This window comes from Pleurodeles waltl, chromosome 9 (genome assembly GCF_031143425.1).
Source record: "Pleurodeles waltl isolate 20211129_DDA chromosome 9, aPleWal1.hap1.20221129, whole genome shotgun sequence".
Lineage (NCBI taxonomy): Eukaryota > Metazoa > Chordata > Amphibia > Caudata > Salamandridae > Pleurodeles > Pleurodeles waltl.
Window position 1 is genome coordinate 1,089,704,785 of NC_090448.1, and position 24,876 is coordinate 1,089,729,660.

The 24,876-nt window shown below is 46.8% G+C and overlaps 1 protein-coding gene across 1 annotated transcript in view; it reads right to left on the bottom strand.

Moving 5' to 3' along the window:
* The window catches only part of SPTBN5 (spectrin beta, non-erythrocytic 5), a 1,780,873-nt gene that overhangs the window by 1,161,816 nt on the left and 594,181 nt on the right, over positions 1-24,876 (bottom strand). The gene's annotated exons all lie outside the window — the stretch shown is intronic.

Below are 24,876 nucleotides of genomic sequence, written 5' to 3' on the forward strand. Positions count from 1 at the left end.
TACCCAGAATCCTTTGCAAACCTCAAAATTTGGCTAAAAAAACACATGTCCCTCACATTTTTGTGGCAGAAAGTTCTGGAATCTGAGAGGAGCTACAAATTTCCTTCCACCCAGCGTTCCCCCAAGTCTTCCGATAAAAATGATACCTCACTTGCATGGGTAGGCCTAGCGCCGGCGACAGGAAACACCCCAAAGCGCAATGTGGACACATCCTAAATTTTGGAAAAAACAGAGGTGTTTTTTGCGAAGTGCCTACCTGTAGATTTTGGCCTCTAGCTCAGTTGGAACCTAGGGAAACCTACCAAACCTGTGCATTTCTGAAAACTAGAGACCTAGGGGAATCCAAGGAGGGGTGACTTGCGGGGCTCGGACCAGGTTCTGTTACCCAGAATCCTTTGCAAACCTCAAAATTTGGCTAAAAAAACACATGTCCCTCACATTTCTGTGGCAGAAAGTTCTGGAATCTGAGAGGAGCTACAAATTTCCTTCCACCCAGCGTTCCCCCAAGTCTCCCGATAAAAATGATACCTCACTTGCGTGGGTAGGCCTAGCGCCGGCGACAGGAAACACCCCAAAGCGCAACGTGGACACATCCTAAATTTTGGAAAAAAACAGAGGTGTTTTTTGCGAAGTGCCTACCTGTAGATTTTGGCTTCTAGCTCAGCCGGCACCTAGGGAAACCTACCAAACCTGTGCATTTCTGAAAACTAGAGACCTAGGGGAATCCAAGGAGGGGTGACTTGCGGGGCTCGGACCAGGTTCTGTTACCCAGAATCCTTTGCAAACCTCAAAATTTGGCTAAAAAAAACACATGTCCCTCACATTTCTGTGGCAGAAAGTTCTGGAATCTGAGAGGAGCTACAAATTTCCTTCCACCCAGCGTTCCCCCAAGTCTCCCGATAAAAATGATACCTCACTTGCGTGGGTAGGCCTAGCGCCGGCGACAGGAAACACCCCAAAGCGCAACGTGGACACATCCTAAATTTTGGAAAAAAACAGAGGTGTTTTTTGCGAAGTGCCTACCTGTAGATTTTGGCCTCTAGCTCAGCCGGCACCTAGGGAAACCTACCAAACCTGTGCATTTCTGAAAACTAGAGACCTAGGGGAATCCAAGGAGGGGTGACTTGTGGGGCTCGGACCAGGTTCTGTTACCCAGAATCCTTTGCAAACCTCAAAATTTGGCTAAAAAAACACATGTCCCTCACATTTTTGTGGCAGAAAGTTCTGGAATCTGAGAGGAGCTACAAATTTCCTTCCACCCAGCGTTCCCCCAAGTCTCCCGATAAAAATGATACCTCACTTGCGTGGGTAGGCCTAGCGCCGGCGACAGGAAACACCCCAAAGCGCAACGTGGACACATCCTAAATTTTGGAAAAAAACAGAGGTGTTTTTTGCGAAGTGCCTACCTGTAGATTTTGGCCTCTAGCTCAGCCGGCACCTAGGGAAACCTACCAAACCTGTGCATTTCTGAAAACTAGAGACCTAGGGGAATCCAAGGAGGGGTGACTTGCGGGGCTCGGACCAGGTTCTGTTACCCAGAATCCTTTGCAAACCTCAAAATTTGGCTAAAAAAACACATGTCCCTCACATTTTTGTGGCAGAAAGTTCTGGAATCTGAGAGGAGCTACAAATTTCCTTCCACCCAGCGTTCCCCCAAGTCTCCCGATAAAAATGATACCTCACTTGCGTGGGTAGGCCTAGCGCCGGCGACAGGAAACACCCCAAAGCGCAACGTGGACACATCCTAAATTTTGGAAAAAAACAGAGGTGTTTTTTGCGAAGTGCCTACCTGTAGATTTTGGCCTCTAGCTCAGCCGGTACCTAGGGAAACCTACCAAACCTGTGCATTTCTGAAAACTAGAGACCTAGGGGAATCCAAGGAGGGGTGACTTGCGGGGCTCGGACCAGGTTCTGTTACCCAGAATCCTTTGCAAACCTCAAAATTTGGCTAAAAAAACACATGTCCCTCACATTTCTGTGGCAGAAAGTTCTGGAATCTGAGAGGAGCTACAAATTTCCTTCCACCCAGCGTTCCCCCAAGTCTCCCGATAAAAATGATACCTCACTTGCGTGGGTAGGCCTAGCGCCGGCGACAGGAAACACCCCAAAGCGCAACGTGGACACATCCTAAATTTTGGAAAAAAACAGAGGTGTTTTTTGCGAAGTGCCTACCTGTAGATTTTGGCCTCTAGCTCAGCCGGCACCTAGGGAAACCTACCAAACCTGTGCATTTCTGAAAACTAGAGACCTAGGGGAATCCAAGGAGGGGTGACTTGCGGGGCTCGGACCAGGTTCTGTTACCCAGAATCCTTTGCAAACCTCAAAATTTGGCTAAAAAAACACATGTCCCTCACATTTCTGTGGCAGAAAGTTCTGGAATCTGAGAGGAGCTACAAATTTCCTTCCACCCAGCGTTCCCCCAAGTCTCCCGATAAAAATGATACCTCACTTGCGTGGGTAGGCCTAGCGCCGGCGACAGGAAACACCCCAAAGCGCAACGTGGACACATCCTAAATTTTGGAAAAAAACAGAGGTGTTTTTTGCGAAGTGCCTACCTGTAGATTTTGGCCTCTAGCTCAGCCGGCACCTAGGGAAACCTACCAAACCTGTGCATTTCTGAAAACTAGAGACCTAGGGGAATCCAAGGAGGGGTGACTTGCGGGGCTCGGACCAGGTTCTGTTACCCAGAATCCTTTGCAAACCTCAAAATTTGGCTAAAAAAACACATGTCCCTCACATTTTTGTGGCAGAAAGTTCTGGAATCTGAGAGGAGCTACAAATTTCCTTCCACCCAGCGTTCCCCCAAGTCTCCCGATAAAAATGATACCTCACTTGCGTGGGTAGGCCTAGCGCCGGCGACAGGAAACACCCCAAAGCGCAACGTGGACACATCCTAAATTTTGGAAAAAAACAGAGGTGTTTTTTGCGAAGTGCCTACCTGTAGATTTTGGCCTCTAGCTCAGCCGGCACCTAGGGAAACCTACCAAACCTGTGCATTTCTGAAAACTAGAGACCTAGGGGAATCCAAGGAGGGGTGACTTGCGGGGCTCGGACCAGGTTCTGTTACCCAGAATCCTTTGCAAACCTCAAAATTTGGCTAAAAAAACACATGTCCCTCACATTTTTGTGGCAGAAAGTTCTGGAATCTGAGAGGAGCTACAAATTTCCTTCCACCCAGCGTTCCCCCAAGTCTCCCGATAAAAATGATACCTCACTTGCGTGGGTAGGCCTAGCGCCGGCGACAGGAAACACTCCAAAGCGCAACGTGGACACATCCTAAATTTTGGAAAAAAACAGAGGTGTTTTTTGCGAAGTGCCTACCTGTAGATTTTGGCCTCTAGCTCAGCCGGCACCTAGGGAAACCTACCAAACCTGTGCATTTCTGAAAACTAGAGACCTAGGGGAATCCAAGGAGGGGTGACTTGCGGGGCTCGGACCAGGTTCTGTTACCCAGAATCCTTTGCAAACCTCAAAATTTGGCTAAAAAAACACATGTCCCTCACATTTCTGTGGCAGAAAGTTCTGAAATCTGAGAGGAGCTACAAATTTCCTTCCACCCAGCGTTCCCCCAAGTCTCCCGATAAAAATGATACCTCACTTGCGTGGGTAGGCCTAGCGCCGGCGACAGGAAACACCCCAAAGCGCAACGTGGACACATCCTAAATTTTGGAAAAAAACAGAGGTGTTTTTTGCGAAGTGCCTACCTGTAGATTTTGGCCTCTAGCTCAGCCGGCACCTAGGGAAACCTACCAAACCTGTGCATTTCTGAAAACTAGAGACCTAGGGGAATCCAAGGAGGGGTGACTTGCGGGGCTCGGACCAGGTTCTGTTACCCAGAATCCTTTGCAAACCTCAAAATTTGGCTAAAAAAACACATGTCCCTCACATTTCTGTGGCAGAAAGTTCTGGAATCTGAGAGGAGCTACAAATTTCCTTCCACCCAGCGTTCCCCCAAGTCTCCCGATAAAAATGATACCTCACTTGCGTGGGTAGGCCTAGCGCCGGCGACAGGAAACACCCCAAAGCGCAACGTGGACACATCCTAAATTTTGGAAAAAAACAGAGGTGTTTTTTGCGAAGTGCCTACCTGTAGATTTTGGCCTCTAGCTCAGCTGGCACCTAGGGAAACCTACCAAACCTGTGCATTTCTGAAAACTAGAGACCTAGGGGAATCCAAGGAGGGGTGACTTGCGGGGCTCGGACCAGGTTCTGTTACCCAGAATCCTTTGCAAACCTAAAAATTTGGCTAAAAAAACACATGTCCCTCACATTTTTGTGGCAGAAAGTTCTGGAATCTGAGAGGAGCTACAAATTTCCTTCCACCCAGCGTTCCCCCAAGTCTCCCGATAAAAATGATACCTCACTTGCGTGGGTAGGCCTAGCGCCGGCGACAGGAAACACCCCAAAGCGCAACGTGGACACATCCTAAATTTTGGAAAAAAACAGAGGTGTTTTTTGCGAAGTGCCTACCTGTAGATTTTGGCCTCTAGCTCAGCCGGCACCTAGGGAAACCTACCAAACCTGTGCAGTTCTGAAAACTAGAGACCTAGGGGAATCCAAGGAGGGGTGACTTGCGGGGCTCGGACCAGGTTCTGTTACCCAGAATCCTTTGCAAACCTCAAAATTTGGCTAAAAAAACACATGTCCCTCACATTTCTGTGGCAGAAAGTTCTGGAATCTGAGAGGAGCTACAAATTTCCTTCCACCCAGCGTTCCCCCAAGTCTCCCGATAAAAATGATACCTCACTTACGTGGGTAGGCCTAGCGCCGGCGACAGGAAACACCCCAAAGCACAACGTGGACACATCCTAAATTTTGGAAAAAAACAGAGGTGTTTTTTGCGAAGTGCCTACCTGTAGATTTTGGCCTCTAGCTCAGCCGGCACCTAGGGAAACCTACCAAACCTGTGCATTTCTGAAAACTAGAGACCTAGGGGAATCCAAGGAGGGTGACTTGCGGGGCTCGGACCAGGTTCTGTTACCCAGAATCCTTTGCAAACCTCAAAATTTGGCTAAAAAAACACATGTCCCTCACATTTCTGTGGCAGAAAGTTCTGGAATCTGAGAGGAGCTACAAATTTCCTTCCACCCAGCGTTCCCCCAAGTCTCCCGATAAAAATGATACCTCACTTGCGTGGGTGGGCCTAGCGCCGGCGACAGGAAACACCCCAAAGCGCAACGTGGACACATCCTAAATTTTGGAAAAAAACATAGGTGTTTTTTGCGAAGTGCCTACCTGTAGATTTTGGCCTCTAGCTCAGCCGGCACCTAAGGAAACCTACCAAACCTGTGCATTTCTGAAAACTAGAGACCTAGGGGAATCCAAGGAGGGGTGACTTGCGGGGCTCGGACCAGGTTCTGTTACCCAGAATCCTTTGCAAACCTCAAAATTTGGCTAAAAAAACACATGTTCCTCACATTTTTGTGGCAGAAAGTTCTGGAATCTGAGAGGAGCTATAAATTTCCTACCACCCAGCGTTCCCCCAAGTCTCCCGATAAAAATGATACCTCACTTGCGTGGGTAGGCCTAGCGCCGGCGACAGGAAACACCCCAAAGCGCAACGTGGACACATCCTAAATTTTGGAAAAAAACAGAGGTGTTTTTTGCGAAGTGCCTACCTGTAGATTTTGGCCTCTAGCTCAGCCGGCACCTAGGGAAACCAACCAAACCTGTGCATTTCTGAAAACTAGAGACCTAGGGGAATCCAAGGAGGGGTGACTTGCGGGGCTCGGACCAGGTTCTGTTACCCAGAATCCTTTGCAAACCTCAAAATTTGGCTACAAAAACACATGTCCCTCACATTTCTGTGGCAGAAAGTTCTGGAATGTGAGAGGAACTACAAATTTCCTTCCACCCAGCGTTCCCCCAAGTCTCCCGATAAAAATGATACCTCACTTGTGTGGGTAGGCCTAGCGCCGGCGACAGGAAACACCCCAAAGCGCAACGTGGACACATCCTAAATTTTGGAAAAAAACAGAGGTGTTTTTTGCGATGTGCCTACCTGTAGATTTTGGCCTCTAGCTCAGCCGGCACCTAGGGAAACCTACCAAACCTGTGCATTTCTGAAAACTAGAGACCTGGGGGAATCCAAGATGGGGTGACTTGTGTGGCTGGGACCAGGTTCTGTTACCCAGAATCCTTTGCAAACCTCAAAATTTGGCTAAAAAAACACATGTTCCTCACATTTCTGTGGCAGAAAGTTCTGAAATCTGAGAGGAGCCACAAATTTCCTTCCACCCAGCGTTCCCCCATGTCTCCCGATAAAAATGATACCTCACTTGTGTGGGTAGGCCTAGCGCCCGCAACAGGAAACACCCCAAAGCGCAACGTGGACACATCACAGAAAACAGACCTGTTTTTAGCAATGTGCCTACCTGTAGATTTTGGCCTGTAGCTCAGCCGACACCTAGGGAAACCTACCAAACCTGTGCATTTCTGAAAACTAGAGACCTAGGGGAATCCAAGGTGGGGTGACTTGTGTGGCTCGGACCAGGTTCTGTTACCCAGAATCCTTTGCAAACCTCAAAATTTGGCTAAAAAAACACATGTTCCTCACATTTCTGTGGCAGAAAGTTCTACAATCTGAGAGGAGCCACAAATTTCCTTCCACCCAGCGTTCCCCCATGTCTCCCGATAAAAATGATACCTCACTTGTGTGGGTAGGCCTAGCGCCCGCGACAGGAAATGGCCCAAAACACAACGTGGACACAACACATTTTTTCATAGAAAACAGTGCCTACGTGTGGATTTTGGCCTCTAGCTCAGCCGGCACCTGGGGAAACCTAGCAAACCAGCGCATTTTTGAAAACTAGAGACCTAGGGGAATCCAAGATGGGGTGATTTGCGGGGCTCTGACCAGGTTCTGTTACCCAGAATCCTTTGCAAACATCAAAATCTGGCTAAAAAACACTTTTTCCTCTCATTTCGGTGACAGAAAGTTCTGGAATCTGAGAGGAGCCACAAATTTCCTTCCACCCAGCATTCCCCTAAGTCTCTCCATAAAAATGGTACCTCACTTGTGTGGGTAGGCCTAGCGCCCACAAAAGGAAATGGCCCAAAACACAACGTGGACACAACATATTTTTTCACAGAAAACAGAGGTGTTTTTTGCAAAGTGCCTACCTGTGGATTTTGGCCTCTAGCTCAGCCGGCCCCGGGGGGGGGGGGGAAATGCCCTAAAATAAATTTGACCCCCCACCCCCCCAAACCCACCCTGCCCAGGTGCGACCCTTGCCTACGGGGTCGCTACCCCTGCGTGACATTGGCACCAAAAAACAAATTCCCGGTGCCTAGTGGTTTCTGCCCCCTTGGGGGCAGATTGACCTAAAATCGACCAATCTGCCCCCAAGGGGGGCAGAAATGGTCTAAACACAGTTTGCCCCCCAGGGGAGCGACCCTTGCCTGATGGGTCGCTCACCATCTCTAAAAAAACAAACATACAAAAAAAAAAAACACACAAAAAAAATTTGCCCTGGCGCCTAGAGGTTTCTGCCCCCCCCTGGTGGCAGATCGGCCTAATAATAGGCCGATCTGCCCCCAGGGGGGGCAGAAATGGCCTAAAATAAATTTGCATCCCCAACCACCCCCCCACCAGGAGCGACCCTTGCCTACGGGGTCGCTCCCCCTGCGTAACATTGGCGCCAAAAAACAAATCCCCGGTGCCTAGTGGTTTCTGCCCCCTTGGGGCAGATTGACCTAAAATCGACCAATCTGCCACCAAGGGGGGGCAGAAATGGTCTAAACACAGTTTGCCCCCCAGGGGAGCGACCCTTGCCTGATGGGTCGCTCCCCATCTCTAAAAAAAACCAAACAAACAAAAAAAAAACACAAAAAAAAAATTTGCCCTGGCAACAAGAGGTTTCTGCCCCCAGGGGGGGCAGAAATGGCCTAAAATAAATTTGCCCCCCGAACATCCACCCCCCGGAGCGACCCTTGCCTATGGGGTCGCTCCCCCTGCGTGACATTGGCGCCAAAAAAGAAATCCCCGGTGCCTAGTGGTTTCTGCCCCCTTGGGGCAGATTGACCTAAAATCTACCAATCTGCCCCCAAGGGGGGCAGAAATGGTCTAAACACAATTTGCCCCCCAGGGGAGCGACCCTTGCCTGATGGGTCGCTCCCCATCTCTAAAAAAACAAACAAAAAAAAAAATGTGCCCTGGCGCCTACAGGTTTCTGCCCCCTCTGGGGGCAGAAATGGCCTAAAATAAATTTGCCCCCGAACACCCCCCCCCTTACCCCCCGGAGCGACCCTTGCCTACGGGGTCGCTCCCCCTGCGTGACATTGGCGCCAAAAAACAAATCCCCGGTGCCTACTGGTTTCTGCCCCCTTGGGGCAGATTGACCTAAAATCGACCAATCTGCCCCCAAGGGGGGCAGAAATGGTCTAAATACAATTTGCCCCCCAGGGGAGCGACCCTTGCCTGATGGGTCGCTCCCCATCTCTAAAAAAAAAAAAAAAAACAATAAAAAAAACACAAAAAAAAGATTTTGCCCTGGCGCCTAGAGGTTTCTGCCCCCCCTGGGGGTAGATCGGCCTAATACCAATAGGCCGATCTGCCCCCAGGGGGGGCAGAGATGGCCTAAAATAATTTTGCCCCCCCCACCCCTACCCCCCCCCCCCCGGGGAGCGACCCTTGACTACAGAAAAGGCCTTCCTAAAAAAATGCCCCCCTGGGAGCGACCCTTGCCCAAGGGGTCGCTCCCTTTTGCCAATTTCAAGGAAAAAAAAAAAAAAAACTGGTGTCTAGTGGGGTTTCAAAAGCCGGATTGCAAGTAATCCGGCTTTTGAAACCTGTGAGAGACTTCAAAGGGAAGGAAATACATTTCCTTCCCTTTGAAGCCTCTCGGGGCCTCCCCCATGGGATTGAAAAAGAAATGCAAAAGCATTTCTTTTTCGATGGGGGAGACCCTGTGACTAATCAGCGCGCGCTCACGCGCTGACGTCACAGGGGGGGTTAGGGGGGTCGGGGGTGGGAGGGGAAGGGCTTCCCCTTCCATCCCTGACTTGGGGGGGTGGGAGGGAACCCCACAGAGGGATCCCTCTGGGCTCTGTGCACAGGACGTAATGGTTACGTCCTGGGCACAGCAGCACTGTGCCTCAGGACGTAACCATTACGTCCTGGGCACAGAAGGGGTTAAAGTCATGGAGGAAGCATTCTGACTGTGAGACAGATGTTGGTAAATGAAACCGTGTGGCCGCTCTGTCCATTCAATTATGAAAACCTCCTGTATCCTCCAGTAGAGAATCTGATGGGTGAGGAGGTGGTGGTGATGTTGTATGAGCTAAATATTCGTCCCATTCAACGTTAGAATGTTGGGGTGTTGAAATCTCTCCTTCTTCCCTTTCATCCTCCAAAGAGGAAACGTCCTCTCTGGGAGGGGCGGCTATTTTAGACTTAGGTGTAAGCCTGGGAGTTGCTGGAGGTGGGGGTATACTTCTTGGTGGAGCAGGAGAGGAAGGAAGAGGCGGCTGCATCTCAGCTGCAGTTGGAAACCCCCTCTTCTATTCTTGTAACATAGACTGCAAGCCTTGAATTAAAGAGGCAGGCATTTGCACAGTGTCTCTTGGCTGATGTAAAGGCTCATAATAACGTCTTTGATGAGTATAATAAGACTGATACTGTTGTTCATACTCATCCTCATCATCATCCTCCTGATATTTGACATGTAACTGGGATGGGCTATGCCCATCACCAAACAGCCCTTCATCCGACTCCTCCCAGTATAGCAGGTGAATAGGAAGTAAGGTTGTTACCATACTTGGTGATGTATCTGCAAGATAAACAGTAGATCTAGACATCGTAGTAATTTTCACTGTGGCTTGAAGGCCGGGAGATCCAGAAGAAATGTGGATCACACTGCCTTGACTGACAGGAACTAGTGGCATTGTCGATACCAATGGAGTCGGCGATGATGGTCCCGTCGACGGTGTTGGTGTCATCGACGATTTTTCCGCCGGCGACGGTCTTGTCTATGGTGACGTCATTGACGGTGCTCTCGTTGACATAATTGTCGACAGTGCTCTCGTCAACGATGGTGTCACAGACGATGCTCTCGTCGGCGATGGTGTAGACAACAGTGCCCTTGCTGTTGATGTTCTCATCAACGAACCCTGAAGCAGATTTTGTAGACGGCTCCGACGATGGATGTGACATCAGTGACTTGGACTGAAAGAATTGGAGCCTTTATAACAGACTTTGAAGCAATCATAGTTGTCATCGTCACTGTCGTCGACGGCTGTGTTGTCGTCGACTTGAATATAAGTGAAACCTTTCTGGAAATGGAAGGCTCTGATGAAGGAGAACGGTGGTGGGAATCCTTTCTGTGAAAAGGAGAGGAAGGCTCAGAGGAACTTGAGCTTTGTATGTTCTGGGCACCTGCAGGAGACTGGCCTGGCTTATAGTGGGTACCAATGGTACTTACACCTTGTGCCAGGTTCAGTTATCCCTTATTAGTAGATTAGTAGTGTTCTATTCTAGCAGCTTACGCTGATAGAGGTAGCAATAGCAGAGCAGCTTAGGATGAACTAGGAGAAATGCAAAGCTCCTACTATACCACTTATATCATATAGGTACTATATTATAAGAAAGACAATACTCAGGGTTACTAAAAAATAAAGGTACTTTATTTTAGTGACAATATGCCAAAAATATCTCAGAGGATATACTCCCTTAGGAGGTAAGTAAAATACACAAAATATACACACAAACCAAAATCAGGTAAGTAAAATAGTCAGAAAGTAGTGCAAACAATGTAGAATACAATAGGATTCAATAGGCCTAGGGGCAACACAAACCATATCCTAAGAAAGTGGAATGCGAACCACAAATGGACCCCTAGGCTAGTGTAGTGTGTAGAGTTTCGCTGGGAGTGTAAGAAAACACTAAGGGTGATCAAGATACCCCACCCCAAGACCCTGGAAAGTAGGAGTAAAGTACTACTAGTTCCCCAGAAATACACTAAAATAGTGATAAGAGGATTTTGCAAAGACCATAGCAGACTGCAAAGCACTGAAGACAGATTCCTGGACCTGAGGTCCTGCAAAGGAAGGGGACCAAGTCCAAGAGTCGCAAAAGTGTCCAGGGGGGCAGGAGCCCACTAAACCCCGGATGAAGGTGCAAAATGGCTGCCTATGAATGGAAGAAGCTGAAGATTCGGCAACAACGAAAGGTGCTAGGAACTTCTCCTTCGTAAAGAAGATGTCTCACGGAGTGCTGGAGGATGCCGAGTTGTTCCCTTGGCAAAATACCGCAAACAAGCCTTGCTAGCTGCAAGAGTCGCAGTTGAAGAAAAAGGGTGCTGCCCGGGCCCAGGAAGGAACAGGATGTCGCCACATGGGAGAGGAGACAGAGGGGGCCCTCAGCAATGAAGAGAGCCCATGCACAAGAAGGTAGCACCTGCAGAAGTCCTTGAACACAGGTTCAAGAAGTCTGAACACAGCGGTTGTCTCAACACTGCAAAAGAGGGTCCCACGACACCAGAGATCAACTCAGGGAGCTGAGCATCGCAGGACAGAGTGCTGGGGACCTAGGCTTGGCTGTGCATGCAGGAGTTTGTGGAAATGTGCAAAGAAGCCCTTGTAGCTGCAGTTCACGTGGTGCTCAGGATTACTGTCTGGAGAGGGGAGGCAAGGACTTACATACTCCAAATTTGGACAGTTGGACCACTGGACAGTCTGGGTCACTTGGGTTTACCACCTGTGTTCCAGGGGCCACGTTCCTCAGGATGCGAGGGGTCCCAGAGTACTGGTGACGCTGAAGTTTGGTGCCTGCTGAAGCAGGGTTGAAGATTCCATCGACCCAGAGGAGATTTCTTCGTGGCTTCCAGTACAGGATGAAGGCAGGCAGCCCCTGAAACATGCACCGCCAGAAAACAGTTGAGAAAGCCGGCAGGATTAGGCGCTACAATCTCGCTGGTAGTCTTCTTGCTACTTTGTTGCAGTTTTTCAGGCATCCTGGAGCAGTCAACGGTCGATCCTTGGCAGAAGTCGAAAGTGAGGTGCAGAGGAACTCTGGTGAATTCCGTAAATAGCCCTCAGAGGAGGATTCACGTCACCTGCTGGCACTGGCCACTCTGAGGCCTCCAGAGTGCCCTCACACCTCTGGATCCAAGATGGCAGAGGTATGGGACACACTGGAGGAGCTCTGGGCACCACCTCTGGGGTGGTGATGGACAGGGGAGTGGTCACTCCCCTTTCCTTTGTCCAGTTTCGTACCAGCGCAGGGACTGGGGGTTCCCTAAACCGGTGTAGACAGGCTTATGCAAGAAGGGCACCATCTGTGCCCTTCAAAGCATTTCCAGAGGCTGCGAGAGGCTACCCCTCTCCAGCCTTTAACACCTATTTCCAAAGGGAGAGGGTGTAACACCCTCTCTCAGAGGAAATTCTTTGTTCTGCCTTCCTGGGACTGGGCTGCCCAGACCCCAGGAGGGCAGAACCCTGTCTGTGGGGTGGCAGCAGCGGTAGCTGCAGAGAAAACCCCAGGGAACTGGTTTGGTAGTACCCTGGGCCCCATGGAATTGGCACCCCAATACCAGATTTTGCATAGGGGGACAATTCCATGATGTTACACATGTTACATGGCCATATTCGTAGTTACCATTGTGGAGCTACATATAGGTATTGACCTATATATAGTGCACGCGTGAAATGGTGTCTCCGCACTCACGAAGTCTGAGGAAATGTCCCTGAACTATGTGGGGGCACCTTTGCTAGTGCAAGGGTGCCCTCACACTTAGTAACTTTGCACCTAACCTTCAGCAAGTGAAGGTTAGACATAGAGGTGACTTATAAGTTACTTAAGTGCAGTGAAAATGGCTGTGAAATAACGTGTGCGTTATTTCACTCAGGCTGCAGTGGCAGTCCTGTGTAAAGGTTTGTCTGAGCTCCCTATGGGTGGCAAAAGAAATGCTGCAGCCCGTAGGGATCTCCTGGAACCCCAATACCCTGGGTACCTAGGTACCATATACTAGGGAATAATAAGGGTGTTCCAGTGTCCCAATTGAGATTGGTAAAAGTGGTCACTAGCCTATAGTGACACATTTAAAGGCAGAGAGAGCATAAGCACTGAGGTTCTGATTAGCAGAGCCTCAGTGGCACAGTTAGTCACTACACAGGTACACACATTCAGGCCACAAACTATGAGCACTGGGGTCCTGGCCAGCAGGAACCCAGTGAGACAGGCAAAAACAAACTGACATACATGTAAAAATGTGAGTAACATACCAGGCAAGATGGTACTTTCCTACAGCACCCTCTTTATGTTGTGTCTTGTGATGTTTCCTGATTTTCTCAGCCTGCCCCAGGTACGCAGATCTGGACCTTTTATGAGGCCTTTTTGTATCACTCTCCTCATCAGAAGTACAGGATTTAGCCTGTAACTAGATTAACAGTCTTCCTTCTCTGTCTCTAAGGCTCTTAGCAGAGAAGGTGTGGCATATCTTACTGTCTTTTACCTGATGTACAGGATGTAGGCAATATAAATAGTCCTTATGTGGATCATCCACATGCAGCCTCTTCTTGCCACAAGTCTTACAAGGGTGGAAAAGGCCTTTCCTGGAAAAATCAGACATCTTCCGAAGAAAAAAGTTGTCTTGAGAAGAAAAAACTGAGCAGAGCTCAGGGAGACTCCCTTCATACGATGTGCGGTAGAAAATCTGAGGGAGTGAGCCTTGTTGGGGAATATTCTAAAGGGTGCTAAAGGGGTCTAAAGGTTATTTATTGGTCATAAGTCAAGTTTGGTTCTATTTTACAAACGGACATAGGTAGGCTATATGTGTGATTTTGCTAGCATTATAGCCTATGAAAAATTTTACTTACTGCCTTTTTAGTATACAGTGGGACTCCCACTTCGACAACGGGGATGATTCAAGCATGTGAATTTATGAAAGATGCAATACTGGATAAACACTGTTTTACTGCATCTTAGATTGTGTATTACAATTAATTACCATTGTCCAGAGGGGAGGGGCATCACCTCTTGTGACTCATAGCACTTCCCCACAATCAAGAATGGTAATTAATAGCTGTAGAAAAGTGAGTTGCTGGTTGAGGGAGATGAAAACCTACTCAAACAGCAACCACAACTCTTGTCAGGGTGAAACACAAGCAAACTCCAAATGAACCTCTGCTCAATCCTCTGGTAGCTTGGCACAAATGTAGTCAGGCTTAATTAACAGGTGATGTGTAAATTATTCATGCAGTACTGAAACAATAATAGATTGAAAACAAACAAAATGAAAATCACACATCACGTTAGAAAAATAGAGTAAAATGTAATAAATCATCTTACACCAAAAAGAAAAAAATCCAGTTAGTAGAACCAAAGATAGGCAGTGTTCAAGGTTTTGTAGAAATGAAGCGTTAAGATGCAAAAAACGCCAATCATGGTTATTTGCTTGCGGTGTAGACATCAGGGTGCAAAGTCCTTACATCAGGTTGTGTGGGCCATGGAGCAAGGAGCTGTCAATGAGGAACTATGATACGAGGTCCAGCATTGAGATGTATCACGCAGCAGAAGAGTCAATGACCATCGATGAAGAGCTGCAATGAAAGGTTGTCGTTGAGAAATCCGGTGTTGAATGTGGAGACTTGCAATATGATGCATCATTACAGGGGGAGAAATGCGCTGCGTTGGCCCAATGTTGCTGTTTGGTTATGTCAGCGTTGAAGGAGCCGTCAGGGCTTGCAAGGACTTGAGCTGAGATGCGTCAGTGGCGAGGATGAGATGTGTTGCGCTGGAGTTGATGGCGGATTGCATCAAGCTGCACTGAGATGCATGGGAGTGAGTTAACTTCGAAGAAGCCTGTTATGTCCCTGTGGCTTGAGTAGAAGCCAGCCGACTGACCCATGGATATTCCTTGGAATCCTGGATTAACACAGGTAGGCTGGGTTCAGCAGGGCAGCTTATAGCAATAAAAGAGTTGTGGTGAAGCAACAGCAGGCCCTGGTCAGCAAGCAGTTCGGCAGGGCAGACTTCAGAGATGGGCAGTCCTTCTTCCTGACAGAGTCCAAAGGTCCAGAAGTGATCTGAAGAGTTGAGTCTGAGGGTCCACAACTTATACCTGGTGCCCACTTTGAAGTGGGAGAGTCTTCCACAGTCCTGCCCCTACAGAGGTGTCTGGAATTTCCTTCCATCCTGCCCTGGCGCCAGCTTATCGGTGGCAAAAAATACCAGTGTGAAACCCTTCGTGAGTATGCTGAGGCATTTTGGTGCAAGTGTTATAGGTGACAGATCCTCCCCTCATTCTGACAAAGATAGCCCATCCTGACACACCTATTTCCCTTTGTATTACAATTTGGGAGTAATATAGAAAGGCCAACTGCCAGCTAGACCTAGTCATGTGACCCAGGATACAAAATGGTTTGTATAAGAAAACCTCAACTTTCTAAAGGTGGCATTTTCAGAATTGTAACGTAAAATCCAACTTTACCATTAAAGAGGATTTTAAATTACAATTTTTAGAGACCAAACTCCACTTTCCTACTTGCTTCCAATTGACAGTTATCACTTATTAAATGTAATAATGTAACCCAATGTCATACTATGGAAGAAATAGGCCTCACCATAGTGAAACATAGATTTGTGAGTTTTTCACTCCCAAGACATTTAGGGACATATTTATACTTTTTTAGCGCCGCATTTGCTCTGCTTTTTGAGGCAAAAACGGCGCACACTTGATAAATACAATTGTATTTTGCAAGTTTGTATGCTTTGCGCCAAAAAATGATGCAAATGCAGCGCTAAAAAGTATAAATATTGGCCTTAAAGTCTAATTTTTTAATTACAATGCAACATTCCCTAGGGGCTGTTTTGGGCCTACCCTCAGGGTGACATATGTATCCAAGAAGGAAGGTTTAAGCATGGCAAATGATATATTTTGCCAGGTTGAGATGGTAGTTTAAAACTGCACACACAAGTTGCAATGACAGGCCTGAGACATGTTTAAAAGGACTATTTAAGTGGATGGCATTATCAGTGCCACAGGCCCACTAGTAGCATTTAATCTACAGGTCCAGGGTACATGTAGTCCCACTTTACTAGGGACTTATGAGTAAATTAAAGGTTTTGGTCGGAAGCAAATGTTACAATGTTTTGGGAAGATAACATAAACACGTTGGCACTGGTTAATAGTGGTAAAGAATGCAGAGTCTAAGAACTGCACAAACAAAGTGTGCAGAAACAGGAGATTTGAAGGCAAAAATTTGGGGAAAACCACACCAAGGATGTAAGGTTCAACAGCAAATTATAGTCTGGGCATCTGCATAGTTGCAATGCATATCACTTTAAATACAACAATAACATTTGAGAAACAAAACAGCTATTTGCAAAGATTCTATAACACAAAGAATATAAAACTTTATAAATAGTCCCGTTGGGCTCCAGTTTTCATTTTGAATATCAGGTCGCCATGTCCAATACAAAAAATTAAATGTTAAATCCTGTAATTTGGTGCATTGAACCTTCAGCTATAAAGCCACTTTTCACTGTACATATTATTGTTTTGGCTGTAATTGAAGCATAAAATGTGACACCCTCTAAAGTGTGACACTGAAAGCCTATGCTCAATCTGCAGGACTGACACTGCCTCCAGAGAATGCATACAACTTTAATACTGCCACTGTCAGATAAAACAAGGGCTATATTTAATCTTCTATCTCTTTCTATATACAGTTAAAATACTTCATTGCAACATTGTTTTGCTGAAATATATCAGATAAGTGTAAACATGTTTCACCTTTGCCTTAAAAGAAAATAAGTTACTTACCTGTAAGTGTAGTTCTCCAGTATTGGAATCTTTCATAGATTCACATGCTTGAATCCTTCCCCGTCATCGAGATGGGAACCCTCAGTACATCAAAACAGCTACACACATAAGCTACTGCAATGAAAAAAGGCCTACAGGCTTTCACTTTAGTAGGTTATCTTTATCACTATGAGTAAAAGGACCAAAGCAAGGCCCAGCCAATCAGGCTCCCCCCCCTATAGAACCCTCCTGAGAGGAGCTCCCTTCCCTCTTATTTTCTCAAGCACGAGTGTTAGAGTATCTGAAGAAGACAGGAAAACGTGAGCTTCCCAGGGGAGGAGGGAGGGTCGCATGTGAATCTATGAAAGATTCCAATACTGGAGAACTACAGTTACAGGTAAGTAACTTATTTTCTTACTCCAGTACTGGAACTTTCATAGATTCACATGCTTGAATCAGAATAGCAAGCAGTAATGAAGCACACTGCATAGCATCAATCCATATGTATACTTGTTGTTATATGCATATACACCTATACAGGGAGTGCAGAATTATTAGGCAAATGAGTATTTTGACCACATCATCCTCTTTATGCATGTTGTCTTACTCCAAGCTGTATAGGCTCGAAAGCCTACTACCAATTAAGCATATTAGGTGATGTGCATCTCTGTAATGAGAAGGGGTGTGGTCTAATGACATCAACACCCTATATCAGGTGTGCATAATTATTAGGCAACTTCCTTTCCTTTGGCAAAATGAGTCAAAAGAAGGACTTGACAGGCTCAGAAAAGTCAAAAATAGTGAGATATCTTGCAGAGGGATGCAGCACTCTTAAAATTGCAAAGCTTCTGAAGCGTGATCATCGAACAATCAAGCGATTCATTCAAAATAGTCAACAGGGTCGCAAGAAGCGTGTGGAAAAACCAAGGCGCAAAATAACTGCCCATGAACTGAGAAAAGTCAAGCGTGCAGCTGCCACGATGCCACTTGCCACCAGTTTGGCCATATTTCAGAGCTGCAACATCACTGGAGTGCCCAAAAGCACAAGGTGTGCAATACTCAGAGACATGGCCAAGGTAAGAAAGGCTGAAAGACGACCACCACTGAACAAGACACACAAGCTGAAACGTCAAGACTGGGCCAAGAAATATCTCAAGACTGATTTTTCTAAGGTTTTATGGACTGATGAAATGAGAGTGAGTCTTGATGGGCCAGATGGATGGGCCCGTGGCTGGATTGGTAAAGGGCAGAGAGCTCCAGTCCGACTCAGACGCCAGCAAGGTGGAGGTGGAGTACTGGTTTGGGCTGGTATCATCAAAGATGAGCTTGTGGGGCCTTTTCGGGTTGAGGATGGAGTCAAGCTCAACTCCCAGTCCTACTGCCAGTTCCTGGAAGACACCTTCTTCAAGCAGTGGTACAGGAAGAAGTCTGCATCCTTCAAGAAAAACATGATTCTCATGCAGGACAATGCTCCATCACACGCTTCCAAGTACTCCACAGCGTGACTGGCAAGAAAGGGTATAAAAGAAGGAAATCTAATGACATGGCCTCCTTGTTCACCTGATCTGAACCCCATTGAGAACCTGTGGTCCATCATCAAATGTGAGATTTACAAGGAGGGAAAACAGTACACCTCTCTGAACAGTGTCTGGGAGGCTGTGGTTGCTGCTGCACGCAATGTTGATGGTGAACAGATCAAAACACTGACAGAATCCATGGATGGCAGGCTTTTGAGTGTCCTTGCAAAGAAAGGTGGCTATATTGGTCACTGATTTGTTTTTGTTTTGTTTTTGAATGTCAGAAATGTATATTTGTGAATGTTGAGATGTTATATTGGTTTCACTGGTAATAATAAATAATTGAAATGGGTATATATTTTTTTTTGTTAAGTTGCCTAATAATTATGCACAGTAATAGTCACCTGCACACACAGATATCCCCCTAACATAGCTAAAACTAAAAACAAACTAAAAACTACTTCCAAAAATATTCAGCTTTGATATTAATGAGTTTTTTGGGTTCATTGAGAACATGGTTGTTGTTCAATAATAAAATTAATCCTCAAAAATACAACTTGCCTAATAATTCTGCACTCCCTGTATATATACATATATATATATATATATAATCCTGGAACATACATATATCAGCAAAATCCTTAAAGAAAAAGATTATGTAGGAAATATACCATATTAGATAAGCAATAAACATGACAAAAGAACATTACCCTGAGTAGGTAAAACAAGATATATCACAGCCTTAAAGGAAGAAACAAACCTATATAATGTGCGCCAATTAAACTGGGCTGGCGGGAAAAAGGAATAAAGAAATACAACAGCTTACCATTACTGGAAAATATGTCGTAACACCGCTTGTCCTACCGCCATATCACCTTGCTGAGTTTCCTCCAAACAGTAATGCCTTGCAAAAGTGTGAGCTGACTTCCACGTGGCTGCCCTGCAGATGTCCTGAATGGGCACTCCTGCAAAAAGTGCCATGGATGCAGCCATTTTTCTTGTTAAATGTGCATGGGCTGGAGTCTGCAAGGGTTTTCCTGCCGCTGTATGACAATAGTTAATCGGAGAGGCTATCCACCTCGCAATTCCCTGTTTAGATAATGCTCGTCACTTACGTGGAGCACTGAAAGCCACAAAAAGTTGGTTTGATTGTCTAAATTGTTTAGTTCTGTCAAGATAAAACTTCAGGCACCTCTGAACGTCCAAAGAATGCAAGCTTGCTCCGCTGGTGTCGATGGATTAGGAAAGTATGACTTCAGTATCACCGGCTGGTTTATATGAAAATCCGATGGGACCTTAGGTATGAATTTTGGATTTGTTCGCAAAATTACCTTATCACTTTTGAATTGTAAGAAAGGATCCTGGATAGTGAATGCCTGTATCTCGCTCACTCTTCTGGCTGAGGTAAGAGCGAGAAGAAGAGAGAACTTTCAGGATAGAAACTTCAAATCCGCTTTGTGAATTGGCTCAAACGGTGGTTTCATTATTTGAGACAAGACCAAATTAAGGTGCCATGATGGAGGAGGAGTCTGAACTGGGGGAAAGGACCTGAGCAGACCCTTAAGAAACAGTTTTATGACCGTTGCCGACCACAGAGGAGGCACGTTCTCTTTACGCCTATAGCGGGAAATCGCTGCCAGGTAGACCTTAATCGAGGAAATAGACAAACCCGATCTGGCCTAGAGTAGAAGATAAGGTAGTATATGAAGAAAAAGGATGCACCTGAACATGTGCACACCATGAGCAAAATCTCCTTCACTTCAGATGATACCATTTGTTGGTACTCTCAGCTGCAGCTCTGGCGAGGATGGCTCTGCAATCCGAAGGTATATCTAGATGCGCAAACTAATGGTGTTCAGGAGCCAGGCTGTCAAGTGAAGTGAAGCCAGATCCAGGTGGAAAACTTGGCCCTCATTCATCGTTAGCAGGGAGGGCATCACTGGTAGAGGGATGCTGCAGCTCTGCAAGAGGTGAAGGGGTTCCGTATACCAAAACTGACGAGGCCATGCCGGAGTAATCAGAAGGAGCTTGCAGCGTTCGATCTTGATCTTCGCCAGAACTCTTGGTATCAGGGGAATGGGAGGAAAAGCGTAAGCATAAATTCCTGACCATGCCAAGGAAAACGCAATCCCCCAAGAGCCCCAATGTTGATCCCGACTTGTGAAGCAACGGCATTTCGCATTCTGCGCGGTGGTGAAGAGATCCAGGTTCGGTTTCCCCCATCGGGAGAAGACTTGATTCAAGACTCCTTGATCCAACTCCCATTCGTAGTTGGACGACCGGGATCTGCTCAGGGAATCTGCAATTATGTTCTGTACGCCTGGGACATGTTCCGCTCGAAGGTTTACCTTGTGGCTGATGGACTATTCCCAAATGCGCTGAGATTCTCTCGATAAGAGCAGAGACCTGGTCCTCCCTGCTTGTTGATATAATGCATTGTCGTTGTGTTGTCCGTCCGGATGAGAAATGATGAACCTCTTATTTTTGGGAGAAAAGCGCAAAACGCAAGTCAAACAGCTTTCAGTTCTAGGTTATTGATGTGAAAGACCTACTGATGTGGCTTCCATTTGCCCCTGACTCGTAGGTGCTGGAGGAAGGAACCCCATCCCTCGAGAGAAGCTTCCGTACTTATCACCCAAGGTGCTTGTTGGGGAAGAAAAGAAAGTCCCCTCGCTAAGTGAGACTCCTAAGTCCACCAAGCTAGAGATGATATCATGGGCTTCGTTATTCTGATGATATCGTCGAAAAACCCCATGGATTGCGTCCACTGAAGATCTAACTGCTCCTGTAGGGACCTCATTTTTAGACAACAGAAAGGTACCAGAGGAATGCAGGAGGACATCTTCCCTAACTGGGACTTTAAGAGGCGAACTGAAACATACTTTCTTTTTTGTAAACGCCTCGCAAGGGATATGAGCTTTCTCCATCTGTCCTCTGTAGGGACTGCATTGTTAATGAAAGTATCCAGTACTGCCCCTAAAAAAGTTCTCCTCTTTAAGGGCTGGAATGCTGACTTTTCGCGATTGACCGTTAGGCCCAGGCTCGTGAATAGCTCGATACAAGCACTTGTGGACTTCCGTGCCTGAGATCTGGATCTGGCTTTGAGCAGCCAATCATCCAGATACGGGAAGATTTGATGGTTCTGCCTTCTGAGGAAAGCTGCCACTGGAGACAAGCATTTGGTGAAGATCCTGGGGGCCGAATTCAGGCCGAAGGGTAAGACTTTGAACTGGAAATGGTCTCCGGCTACTGCAAATCTGAGGTACTTCCTGTAGGAAGGGTGAATAGGGATATGGAAATATACGTCCTGCAAATTGAGGGTGGCCATGTAATCCCCCGGATTTAGAAGGGACAGAATGTCTGATAGGGTGGTCATCCGGAATGATAGTTTCTTGAGATAAGTGTTAAGATCCCTGAGGTCTAAGATTGGATGCCAACTTTTCTGCTTCTTTCGAACTAGGAAGAATTGGGAGTAGTAACCCTTTCTTCTGTCCTGATGTGGAACCCTTTCTATAGCTCCCTTGAGAAGCATGGACTCGACCTCCTGCTTGAGCAGATGCAAGTGCTACACCTTTCGAGGGAGAGGAGGTTTTGTAGGAGGGTACTGCAGGAACTCCAAAGTATGGCCAAATTGAATGAGATTTAGGACCCATTGGTCTGATGTTATCTTTTGCCAATTGTGAAAGTAGAGGGAAATCCTTCCCCCTAGTCTTGTGTCCAAGGGAAGGTTCGTACCGGAGACAGTAGCAAGTCATTGTCTAAGGCCTGCATCTTTCAGTTGTCTTCCCGCTTTTCATCTCTGTGAAGCTCTCAAATAAGCCGCTTGTGGAAGCATTCTTTGTTGGAACTGAGGGCAAAAGGAATGAGATGCCACAGAGACAGAGGGGTAACTATACTGTTGGAAGCCGGATCTATACGATGAATACCCCCGGCCTCTAGCTCTTCGAAAAGGCTGCCTTTTAAACTGCAGGTTGCCAAAGGACCTGGCCATGTCAGTGTCCATCTTTATTGACTGAAGCGCATCATCAATGTACCTCCTGAATAGAGCTTCCCCATCAAATGTAAGGTCTAGAATTTTGTTCTTGACTTCAGGTCTAAACGAAGTTGCCCGGAGCCAACCCTGCCTCCTGAGAACCGCAGCCTGCCATATGACGGAAAGCCGTGGTGGCGATATCCATAGCACAGTCTATGACTTCGGCAGAAGATCTCTCCCCTTCTTGCAAGACTTTCTTGGCTTCTAATTTAGAAACCTCTGGCAGTTGATCCAGATAGGGCACAATGTCAGCCCATAGCTGTCTATCATATCTGCCCATGACAGCCAAAGAATTAGAAGCCCTTATAATAAGCGAAGCCATCAAAGACAAGCATTTTCCTATATTATCTAGCCTCCTACCCTCCTTGTCTGGTGGGGCAGAGATTGGTGCTGAAGGGTTCCTGGGCAATAACTGAGTCAGGTCTAGGATGGCCCGTGAGGCAGGCTGGAGAGTCTTCAGGTGCCTTATACTTCTTGTCGAGGCGAGGTAGAACCGGGGTGACCGTAGCCGGGTTCTTCATCACTTTGATGCCCACATCCCAGATATAGTCCACAATCGGCATGGATTTTACACTTTCTTGAAATGGTTCCTTGAAATCATACAAGAAGCAGTCCAACTGCTCGTAGGCATGGGCAACTCAAACCTCTTCGCAGCTCTTTCAAGAAAGTTGTGAAAACCGCCAATGTCACAAGGAGGGGAATCCACAGGAACCGGAGATGGTGAGGACGGAGTATGAATTTGATAGTCGTCCCACTCTGTTATGGCATCCGGCAATTCTCCATCCTCTCTCTCATCATCATCAGAAGAGGACAAATCCTGTGTAGGGATCAAAATTGGTGTCTGTGGTGTCACATGTAATGGCTGGACACCTGGATGAACCAGAGTAGAAGGAGGTGGCACAGATGGCATGACAGAAGGCTGCTGAACTTCCAAGCCAGCTGGTGGAAACTGCCTCCTACAGTCATCCAACATCAGTTGCAAATCAGTTGTGAGCGATCCTGGCAAAGAAACCATCTGCTCCTGATAGGGATACTGGTGTGATTGTGGATAATATAAGTGTGGATCATGGTGTGTGTCCTCCTCTAGATCCTGGCACTTGACATGTAGTTCTGATGGGCTGTGAGCAACCCCAATAGGCCCTTCATCATCTGAATCCTCTTGTTCCAATAAATGTGTAGGTACCAAGGCTGATACCCTACTTGCAGATGTCACCAACGGCAAAAGGAAATCAGACTTCCTATGTGCTTTAGCTCTCCTCGACGGCATTGTCAACGGCAACGTGGATGGGAATGTGGATGCCATTGTCGTCGGCATCACCAGCGGGGTCGTCGACGGAGACATCACTGACGATGGAGAAAATCTTGTTGACGAGGAAGCCGACGAGGGTAGAATCTACGAAGATGGTCTCACCTGCGGCAGCATAGATGAAGGAGAGGCAATGGGCGAAGCAACCACAAACGCCACTGACGAGGACGTCGTTGAGATGATCGGCGATGAGGAAGAAGCCACTGTAGAGACTGTAGATGTTGTCGCAGTCAATGACAAGGCTGTAAAGACACCTTTAGACACTGCCGTCGATGGAGTCGTCGACGACGGAGTCGTCACCGCAGATTTTTCAGATGGCCTCTTAAAGACATGTTTTACCACAGGAGATGGTGTTGGAGGCTCAGAAAAGGCTCTTTTGCTGCGCTCTGAGGAGACAGATCATTCATTTAGATGAAACAGAACTCCTGTGAGGAGAACTGGAAGGACTGCCAGCTGTAGAAGACCCCCGTTTGGTCTTTTTATGAGCCTTTTTAGGTAGATCCTCAGATTGGTGGGCTTGAGGAGATCTGCCTCTTTTCTGTAGTTTTCTAGAGGAAGTTGAAGATTCCTCACTGTCAGAACCAGACACTGGGTTAAATATGGACTACAACTTCTGGAGCCAAATTAGTAGCCTATCCTCTCTGTCTTTGAGGGTTTAGTTGGAAAAGGTAATGCAAACCTTGCAGTCTTTGGCTACATGGTCAGGATAGAGGCAATAAATGCAGTCCTTGTATGGGTCTTCAAAGTGAAGTCTTTTTCCCACGGGTCTTACAGGCTCTGAAAATACTTTTTTTTTCTTTATCAGACATGATGAATTCTCCTCAAAATAGAGCTCCTTTAAGTAAAGTAAGAAGATTACACCTTACTTGCTGTAGGAAATCCTCTTTTCTGAAGAAAAAATAGTAGAAATGAACTTCTCTGAAGATTTGACGGAGCAGAGCTCAATGGAGACTCCCTAGAACGATGTACGGTAGAAAATCTGAGGGAAGAGAGCTCCTCTCAGGAGGGTTCTAGAGGGGGGGGGGAAGCCTGATTGGCTGGGCCTTGCTTTGGTCCTTTTACTCATAGTGATAAAGATAGGCTACTAAAGTGAAAGCCTTTAGGCCTTTTTTCATTGCAATAGCTTATGTGTATAGCTGTTTTGATGTACTGGGGGCTCCCATCTTGATGACAGGGAAGGACTCAAGCATGTGAATCTATGAAAGTTCCAATACTGGAGTAATATAACACAAACTGTAGTTCCTATATGGCTGGGACAAATAGGGTAAAGTATCAAAC